At 33.2% G+C, this 10,563-nt stretch overlaps 1 long non-coding RNA gene across 1 annotated transcript; it reads left to right on the top strand.

The window, feature by feature from the left end:
• The first annotated feature begins 595 nt into the window (after positions 1-595).
• Positions 596-9,194, top strand: LOC145691743 (uncharacterized). Its single transcript, XR_014132521.1, has 3 exons — positions 596-715; positions 3,128-3,229; positions 9,044-9,194. It is a non-coding gene; the product is annotated as an uncharacterized LOC145691743 (long non-coding RNA).
• The last annotated feature ends 1,369 nt before the right edge of the window (positions 9,195-10,563 follow it).

The raw sequence follows: 10,563 nt of genomic DNA, 5'->3' as shown, positions 1-10,563 counted from the left end.
GTGAATTTGGAAAGTTGAATTGTTTGTTTTTAATATGTTCACTACTATGATCTTTTAATGAGTCACAATATACATCAAAACAAATATAGATATACGATTAATATTCTTAACGGTTGTTAATCGCATTTGTTTCATTACACCTCGTTAACTTATTAATTTTATAAATCAAATTGTTTTTGTAACTTGGAACAACATGCTTATTTGTTATGAATAACTATGCTGTTGACACAGAAAACACTATACGCAATTATCGTAGTGTATTCTTTTGTTATTTGTTTCCAATTATGTCATCCAGCCATTAATGAGTTCGTTTGATTAACAATGACAAATGACTGTAATAACTTAAACGTCTTATGTGAAATTATAAACACAAATAGGAAACATATAGACTAGATGTAAAAGTAGCATTAGTGAAGACACAACGCCTGAATATCAATAGACCAGATTTGTTTTTCTACTAAGGAACAAATGCTAATTAAAATTAATTAACCATTGTAACAAGCTCTACCTATAAAGTATAATTGTACTGATTGATAATTGAAATTTTGATAAGGTGATTTTCCTAGTTATGATGTTCTTAAACCCTCTTGATGATGTTGAATTGGTTACATCAAACACTATTGCAAAGGGCATAAATTGATTTTTCTATAAATAACGCAACACAGTTGAGTCGCAGACGTTATTTAGTAACATACATTCTCCTACATTTATACAGGTAAGCAATATATAGTCTTCAAGATACTTAATCAGTGTATGGAATTGTGAGCATATGTTTCAATAACAGCTATTGATAGCTTAAAATGTTAAAAAATCGTTAATTTCTTTTTAAATTTTCTCTCATTGAGACAATACATGAATATGTTAACAACTTATTGTGCAACCTGAGCTGCAATCGCTTAGAACGATAAATGCTCTGTAACACAACCAACACATGGACAAAGCGTACAAACTGTGTACGTATTCCGGACACAGAAATGTGGGTTAATCAGCCGAAAGGCTGCATGCGTTTGAAGATAATCCCGTAAAAATGAGTCTTCAGCAACATGAATGGTACTTACTGAATTATTTTAAACTTTGTTTATTATGCACATATAACGTAGAATAACATCGACACAACATTCAACATTGTTGCACATCATTATTGCATTTTGATAAAATATTTCATTTTCTATTTGAAATGAAATATATTTTACAATTATACTATAACTTTTAGGTAGAAGCTATACGCGAATAAAATATTCGATTTTAAGCTAACGTGTAAGCACGCTCAGTAACCCAACCAATGGATGGGCATGTCGTACAAACTGGACTTCCGTACGAATTCCGGAATAATTCTGGTGGATTAATCAGTCGCAGAGTAGTATGTTGTTGAACATAACCCCGTAAAAATAAGTCAGGAACATCGTGAATTGTATTGGTCAATTCTTTTAAACTGTGTTCTTCTACTTATATAACAAAAAAAATCGGGACACTGCATTCGAGATATTAACACTGAATAATGCAAGGCACACAGTTTCTTCCCTGATATTCCACTAGAAAATAAGTTAGACGATCACCGAATATCAGTATATCCTGATATTAGAAAGCTCAGAAAGTTCGCATTAATTGAGATACATGGGTTTGTATCAGCAAAGAAACGTCACCGTATAAATATGTTGAACTACCTGAGCGTACGGAAACCCGACATTTTCTTCATCAGTTTGCTACCACAGTCGAAAATTACAGCGAAATGATAAATTGCAATGCAAGACAGCATTATCAGATTGTCTTTAACCGTACATTGCATATTGTTACTTCCAGGTAATAAAATGTGGTTTTTGTTTCTTATTATCTGCTATAAATCAGATATTGTCAATATTCCATATTGTTCCTCTCAGGTAACTATTGTGATTAATTTTCCGTCACCGGATGTCAAACTATCACTGCGTTGATGTAATATGACGTGTTGTTCTTCCTAGCGTGTAAGGCTCTGTTTGCCATTGGAAGACAGGTGTAGTTCACCTTGGTTAATTTCTATGAATTTGAAGAAGGTAAACTGTCATTTAATATATATTTATATTTACCTAACTATATTAAACTAATAGAAGAAGAATCGCGCCTTATTTTTTAATGACTTATTGCGTAGTTACTATTATTGCATGATGTCACTCGGAATTCATAACCCCCTCCTCGGTAACACACATCAGGTAGAACAATTTTCCAGTGCTAATTATTTTAGACCATAACTGTAGATATTCGGAGCCACCTTCTAATTTTTTCTCTTAAGTACGTTAATTTATGGAATGTAGGGTTAATTAACATTTCAGAGAGCAGTAAGTAACATTAACCGGCAAAAATGTTATTTTTGATTGTTGGAATGGCCCATGATGTTCTATTCCTTCGACTATTACTGCCAATCATTGCAGTGTTAAACTCAGTAAATTGATTACAAGTATTCCGTAATATCAATGTTAATCTTTTATTTAGTTACAATGTATGTGAAAATGCCTTTCCAAAGGATTGTTCAGACGCTGTATGTCCTGCAGTATGAAGCCCTTCCTCATTGATCGTTATTTATTTTCTCTCTATCACTGCTTACCAATTCTAAGTGTATCACAATCACTTCTTGTTAAGGAAAAATTCTGATTACCGGCCGATGTAACTATTTGTTTACAATTACTTTGCATCAAAGACAAAATACTGGCATGATATTCAGCCAGTTGATGAACAGTAACAGAAGAATGTGGTTGTTGGCATACTATTTTAACAAACGACTTTTGGTCTAAGAATAAATCTAAGGAAAATAGATGTATAAGATTATAATATAGCGTGGATTTTTCAATACTCTTAGATGCAGTGACTAGATTTGTGTAAGAACGTTCGATATCTGAGTTACCACAAATTGCCGATAATTAGTGGCCAGGAAACAAAGAAAACAACAAGAGATGTGGCATAAAGTATATTATACTTTACGATGCTTAATTGATCAGTGTTAAAGATTTGCAAGGGAAACGAGTTACGGTAATTATAATGGCAATTAGAGTATGGTAAGCGAAAGTATGGTAATTAGAATGACCGGACATATTACTGTAATAATTATCAAATTTAGATACCCTTATTGTTTTTTTTTTAAATTTTCTCCAAACAGATATTGCGTTTGCCTGCAGGTAGACTTAACACGATATGAAGCTCTTTTGGTTTGCGCTGGTCCTATGTTTAGTAGGTTTCTCACTTGCTGATGTTCGTGATCGTAAGTATCATTTGTTTACGCATAATGCATCCTTTTAATTTTTGGTCTGATAATTTTCCTCCTGTATGTCAAAATTAGGATAAGCATACATAGGAATATAAAACTCGGAAAGTGTTACCACATATTGCAACACGTTACGTTCTTTTGTTAATAGTATGATATTACGGTTCTCCCTATCTGTACATAACATTATTTCTTTCAAGTATAAAATAGCCTTTTCGTGTAGGGTGACACCTTCAGGGAGGCCACTGGGATCACAGGGACCACACCATTCGATATGCTCTATGATATTTACGTATTTCAATTTTGTTCTATTCATTTACCTTCCATGGTTTTCATACTACGGATACTGGAGTTTCCGAACCATATCATGGCGGCCATTTTGAAACAGGTGCACAATTTGAAACATCTTTTGGTACAGCGTTACTTAGTTTTTCAAGACCTTCCGAACTAGGTATTACTCAACCCATGTTCCCATTTGACATTTCAAAGTTACCTCCATTTACGGGGGGCGGAGAGGGGTACTTTTGGCGGAATTGGTTTTCCCCCTTAGCAACATATAACGTGTACTTCAAAAATTTCTTCTATGTTTTATCATTTTTCAGATATTTCCGTGGATTGATTAAAATGGCCCACTTTGTATATATATTCCTGTGCAGATTCCAGCTTTTTGGGCTGCTTTTTAGACTTTCAGTCAACTATCCTAGAACCGTCACTATTTATCCTAGAACCATGGTTCATACCTCATGCTCTTCAGAATAGAGCTGGCTTTTAAATGGTACCACTTGTTTGCTCATACCATATACCAGGAGCGGAAAAAATGATGTCAAAGGGAAACTTTAGGAGGGAAATTTTTATCTCGCACTTTGGACCCCTCCTGGAGCGGCCCCGTGTGAACATAGCCATCTAAAAAATCTGATAAATAGTACTTGGTGTACTGAATATGTGTGGCAAATTTTAAGTTCCTATCACGAACAGTAAGGGCGGGAGAAATTTTATGAAGAATTCCCACAATGCCCCAAATTACCACAAAACACTATGATCTCAGGGAAAAAATTTCCTGAGACATCCCGAATTACCCTAGGGTCATGTTTCACCCATAATTCTCTTCAGAATAGAATTGCCTTTCAGGCGGTAACATTCACATGTCTCCATCATGTATCTAAGGCTGGAAATTCCCGAAAAAAGGGATTTTTGGGTCTAAGTATCCCTTTTTTAAACTTTTAGCCCCTCTGGACCCCCTGTTTTAACGCATAAATCCGGAAAAAATCTTTTGAGTACTACTCGGTGGACTGAATGTTTATGCACAATTTTAATCTCCTAAGTGCAAAAATAAGCCCGCCATAATATATATATATATATATATATATATATATATATATATATATATACCAACATTGCCCCATATTCCTCTATACCGAAGTATATTTTGATAAAAAAATCCTTCACACATTTCGAAATTACCCTAGGGTCATGTTTCGCACATCATTCTCTTCAGAATAAAACTGGCTTTCAGGCGGTATGACTCACGTATCTCCAACATGTATATAAGGCGGGAAAATCCCGAAGAAAGGGATGTTTTGGGTCTAAATGTCCCATTTTTCAACTTTTAGCCCCTCTAGAACCCCCTGTTTTAACGCAGAGATCTGAAAAAATCTGATAAATACTACTAGGTAGGCTGAATGTTTATGCAAAATTTCAATCTTCTAGGTACAAAAGTAAGCCCGCCAAAAATATATATATACCGACAATGTACCATATTCTCGTATACAGAGGTATTTTTTTAAAAAAATCCCTGGGACAATCCCTAATTACCCTAGGGTCATGTTTCGCACATCGTTCTCTTTAGAATAAAACTGCTTTTCAGACGGTATGACTCGCGTGTCTGCATGATGTATATAAGGCGGGAAAGTCCCGAAGAAAAGGATTTTGGGGGTAAAAATATCCCCCTTTTCAACACTTTGACCCTCTGGTTCTTCCCTTGTTTTAACTCACAAATCTGAAAAAACATCTGGTTAATAATACTTGTTAGACTGAATCTTTGTGCGAAATTTCAATCTGCTACGTGCAAAAATAAGCGCACCAAAAAATATTGAGCATGGGCTTAATAAATGAAAAAATATATTTTAGACTTATGACGCTATCACCTTCTATGTCTGGACGCAGGAAGATGTGAACCCATACGTAATGTCTTCTACAATGCCTCTGGAATTGAAGAACAAAAAAAAAAACACGAAAAAGCTCAAATAGGAGAGTTATAAGGCAATGTAGCATGAAAAACGCGTATGGTACAAATTGTGCCATAAAATCCCTGAAGGGATATATATATATATATATATATATATATATATATATATATATATATATATATATATATATATATATATATATATATATATACAGTGGTAGGTATCCCTGTGTATGTTTGGGAGGTGATTCCTTATATGAAATGAAAGAAAAATGTTTTGATAACATTGAACAAAAAATGTATCCTTTCAGAGTTATGAACCGCCGAAAATTCGAAAATTTACCTTTCGAAACGCTGTGCCTTAGAAACTGCATGATCGATCCCAAGCGGTTTAAGGAATTACACAGGAACTAGCATGCAAACTATCTAAATAGGCATGTTTTACCATCCTCCGTTATCGGCGAAACGAACTGTAAAAAGGAAATTGAGGTATTCGGATACTCCTTTAAGTACTAAAAACACGTTCGTTTCGCCGATAACAGAGGATGTATAACATGGATATTTAGATAGATCGCATACTAGTTTCTGTGTAATTTCTTAAACCGCTTGGGATCGGTCATGTAGTTTCTAAGGCAGAGCATTTCGAAACGTGAATTTTCGAATTTTTGGAGGTTCATAACTCTGAAAGGAGACATATTTCGTTCCTTGTTTATTAGAACTTTTTTCTTTCATTTCATGTAAGGAATCACCTCCCAAAGTTTGTCGGTGGAGTTACCTACCATCCTGTATATATATATATATATATATATATATATATATATATATATATATATATAAGCACATCGGAAAGTGAATTGTTAACATCTTAATTTCTAATCTATTTTTACGAAATTCGTAAAAGCAAAGTAAGTTACGAGAAATTCGGGAAACTAATTTAAGTTGCATTTCAAGAATGTTTCCAATTAATTCCTTCTTCTTAACTACTAACAGCTTTTTCTATCATTGCATGTGTTGCAGAATGACATTAATATATTGAACATCTTTCTTATGTAGCTTTAATTATAAGAACATTATCATTGTAACATTTTTATATTATTCTGTATATTACTATTCCGTGAAACAATATTTCTATTTTCATTTGATTAGAAGATTTTAGGAAAGTTAACAGTACTTAGGATGTATTCGCCGAAAGTCTACTGTTTGAAATTAATCGTATTTCTTTATGATACATTTTATGTGCCAAAATACTATGAAATAACTCTTCTTGCTAAATTAGAAACGAATGTTTGATCACTTTAGACTTATATGATTCTGGCAAATTCTCTGTTTAGAAACATTCAAATTAAACGCGTTATGTTTTTTTTTAAAAAAAATAAAGTGGAGGAAACGTCCAAAATAATCTTGAACTTAAGCGGAAATCTGTAGAGCAATTGAAACTCAAAAAATGCAAGTCGTCAAAGAGAATTGAACTTCCTAGTCATGAACTTTCGTTTGTACAGAAATTAATCTTAACCATTTGTAGATCATAACTGCAAATCAATACTTCCACAACTGATTGCAAGTCTTTCTTTCCCATTTTTTGGTTGAAAATCAAACATTTTCCGTTTTGCTTTCTACTTGAAGTATCACATGATACACTTGTACAAAATAACTTGTTCGATTTTTTTTAAAAAAAAGGTTTGGAGCATCTTTCAGCAGAAAGCCTGGGCGAAACCTGAAAGTAAAGACTGCCACGGGATCCGAAGCACATGAGCTTCCACTAGAAATCCAGAATGTCCGATACAGTGAAAAAATTGAATGTGATTATATTCGAAGTATCTACAATTCTTAAGAAATTGAAAGAACAGTCAAACCCTTGCATAGTATTATACTCTGATGCAGAACCAACTTCGAGCTGAAAAAAATTTCGTTTTCCTGTTCTTTAGAGTAATGACAACCGGATTAGCCCGTTTCGAGATCTCATGAATTTTTCAAATAATTTTATGAATAAATACACTGCATTTTGAGATAAGTAATTGTGCTGTTATTAGTAACAGTAATTTTTAAATAAAAATCAAGTAGAATAATACTGATTACATACATTCTTATTATAAATCACAAAATTGTTCAAAGCATATAATTAGCAGCGACAAATTTACGAGATGATTTTACGAGTACTACAGATATGAAACAATGCATTGACCGATATACCATTGTAGCAACGTTCCCAAAACACACAAGAAAAAGTTTCTGGCTTTCTGACATGCAAACATGATTCTTACTTTTGGGTAAAATTAACACAAATTTTACGTTCATATTTCTCCTTGTAGAAGTTATGGAGTGTCCAGATTACGGAAGATATACTATTCTAATATTGTTTAAGATGAAATATTATTATTTCTTTTTTATTTATTAAAATGTGATAGAATAATCATGCTCATGTCAGTTGAACGTGTTACTCACATCGCTCGTCAATATTGTTGTAACACGCTCGACTCAACTGTATATAATAAGAGTTCAATGATGATATCCTGAACCTTATCTTTATACAGTGTCAGTAAAGGATAAAATATATTGAGCCTGAACAACTTGTAGTTCATATTTTTCTATTCAAATAAGAACTACAATGTAAATGAATGCATAAAGTTATTAACTTCAGGAAAACACATGGATATTCCACCACGTTAATGAGCTGTTTTGAAAAATGTTGGTGGCTAAAAATTACTCTACATTATGCGAGGAGCAATAGATTAAATAGATAGAAACAATGTAACTTCGATGCTCTGAGGTGCAATATTCTTCTTCTGAGTAGGTCATTTTTCCAATAGTGTTAAGGGCAGTTATGACGTAAATTCAGAAGTCCATAATATATATTGCTTTCTGGTAATTTTGTCTTATCTATAAATGCTAAAGCCCATATTAACACAACCATAACTGTCTAAGCGTGTTTTTGAGGAACATCGAAATTAAAACGTAACACCTCCCACTGTTAGCCAAATTCCCGAAATTGAACATAATTAAACATTTGTGGATAGCTTTTGGATACATGAATTCGGTACCTATTTCTGTATCCTTTTATTCTTAGGGAACTGAGTGTGGCACTACATATGACATGCTTTATTATTATCCTTACGGATCACGATCCATTCCATGTCACATAAAAATGTTCTAAAGGGGAAGTGAGTCAATGTCACATCACACCCTTATCTGTTTGGTGTTGCACTTTGATATATTTTGGACCTATTCTTGGTTAATTTAGTGCCATTTCTTTCTTCTGATCCTCCATTGGCTAATATGATACTGGATCGAGATCGACTAGGGAGGCAAATATATAAGTTTTAGCAACAAGAAAATACGTAAGTGGGTTGTTTTCGACCCAGGGTTTCAATCGGTTAAATAAGTTCAGTTTAAAACTTTTCCTCTATCTTGACAAATATGTATATAAAGGAAAATCAACACATTATATATAAAAGGAGCACATATCAGTAGCAACACATTATATATAAAAATATATAATTTTCAAAATGGTAGTACCTAATTATTCTAATGTTATATAAATTATCATGTTACATATTTGTACCATGACAATTAAACGAAGTACTAATTTATGGTTGTATTTAAACATTGAAATCATATTTTTCTTCTAGTTCCTCGTTGTGGAGAAGGATGCGTCGACGGAAGTTGTAGAATTAAATGTAATGTTTGTTCTTGTGATGAAGGAAGCAGAATTTGTACCAAAAAGGGGTGCAGTGGTAATTGGGATTAATATAAAGTAATAAATTTATTTTTTGGAACTGATCACATTTTTTTTATTAAATAGATTTAACGATTTATTTGTGCAGAACCTTACTAGTAGACTGACAAGATTGAAAAACATATACTGTAGTTAGTAAGCAACGTACCTAGGCATTTATCAAAAGTTTTAATAATTGTTGTACAATAATTTTAAATTATTTAGTCGTTAAATAAAAAAAACAATAGTTAAGCCTATCGTGTTTAGTCATATGTCCCAAAGCAATATGGTAAGTAAAGAAGGTCGCTTAGCCCCTTCAGTGCGTAATTTTCAGATGCAAACCGTTGAAAAAAGTGTAGTTTTTTTATTGAGAACTATGGAATTTGTCACGTTTTAATAACTTTTGAACCTCTCGAGCAACCACAATGAAATTTTCGGCATTATGATCTTTGTTGCTTCTAATTAGCTACTATAACTTGTCATAGTCGTATTTATGGTTATCATCATCATCATCAGGTCAAATTACACAAAATTTGGGAATGCCTCAACAGATCAAGCCAATTTTTCCGTGGTCTCTTGGGGTTCCTAGGTAAAAATGAATGTTAGGATTTTATTACGGTTATCAAAATAAGCGTCATCATCATCATCATCATCATTGATATGCGTATCTACATATATTCATGAAGTGAAAATCAATATTTTGAACGAATATAAATAGTATTTTCACATTCTGATCTTTATGTGTTTTCTCTTTTTTCTTGAAAGGTACAAAGGTACAATTGACTAACAACAAGTGTGATCAAAAAGTTCTGAGACTGATTTTTATGTGTCTTTTCTGGAATACACCTTTTTAGTGTGATCAAAAGTTCTAATGAAGCGCCCTTGTCCTTCACGTTCACATTGAATCCACTACGAGCACTAAAACTTCAGGCTGCAATTGTGGTTGCCTTTTAGTCCAGCTAACAACGTCCAACGACGACGCAATCACGTTGCAATCATCACTAAAATCACCATCATCACTTTCGTCCGACTCTAAACCTGTTGATTTTAAATCAGTTTCAAAATCACTTACATCAGAATCACTAATTAATAACTCTTCCTTGATGTCAGCATCGCTGAAATATCGTTTTGAAACCATTACTGTGCTGTCTTCTCTCAAACAAAACAAAGAATGAAAACTGTATTTGACAAAGCACTAACTCTATTTTAATTTCTTTCTTTTTCTCTTCTTTTAATTAAGCAACAATTGAAACCAGTTGAGCGCAAACTCGCTAAATATTGTCGGAATAACATTACTCATACTATGGACAAGTATATTCGCTATACGCAATACAAAATAGCCAAAGCAAAATGAAAGCGTATATATACGCCATCCGCACAGCAGGTGCATTTTGAAGACACGAGTTAACTCGCCACCCAAACTGAAGGGGTTAA

The sequence above is a fragment of the Thermobia domestica genome, chromosome 8 (assembly GCF_964235325.1).
Source record: "Thermobia domestica chromosome 8, izTheDome1.hap1.1, whole genome shotgun sequence".
Taxonomy (NCBI): domain Eukaryota; kingdom Metazoa; phylum Arthropoda; class Insecta; order Zygentoma; family Lepismatidae; genus Thermobia; species Thermobia domestica.
Note: the sequence above shows the minus strand (reverse complement) of the source record. Positions and strands in the feature narration are given on the sequence as shown.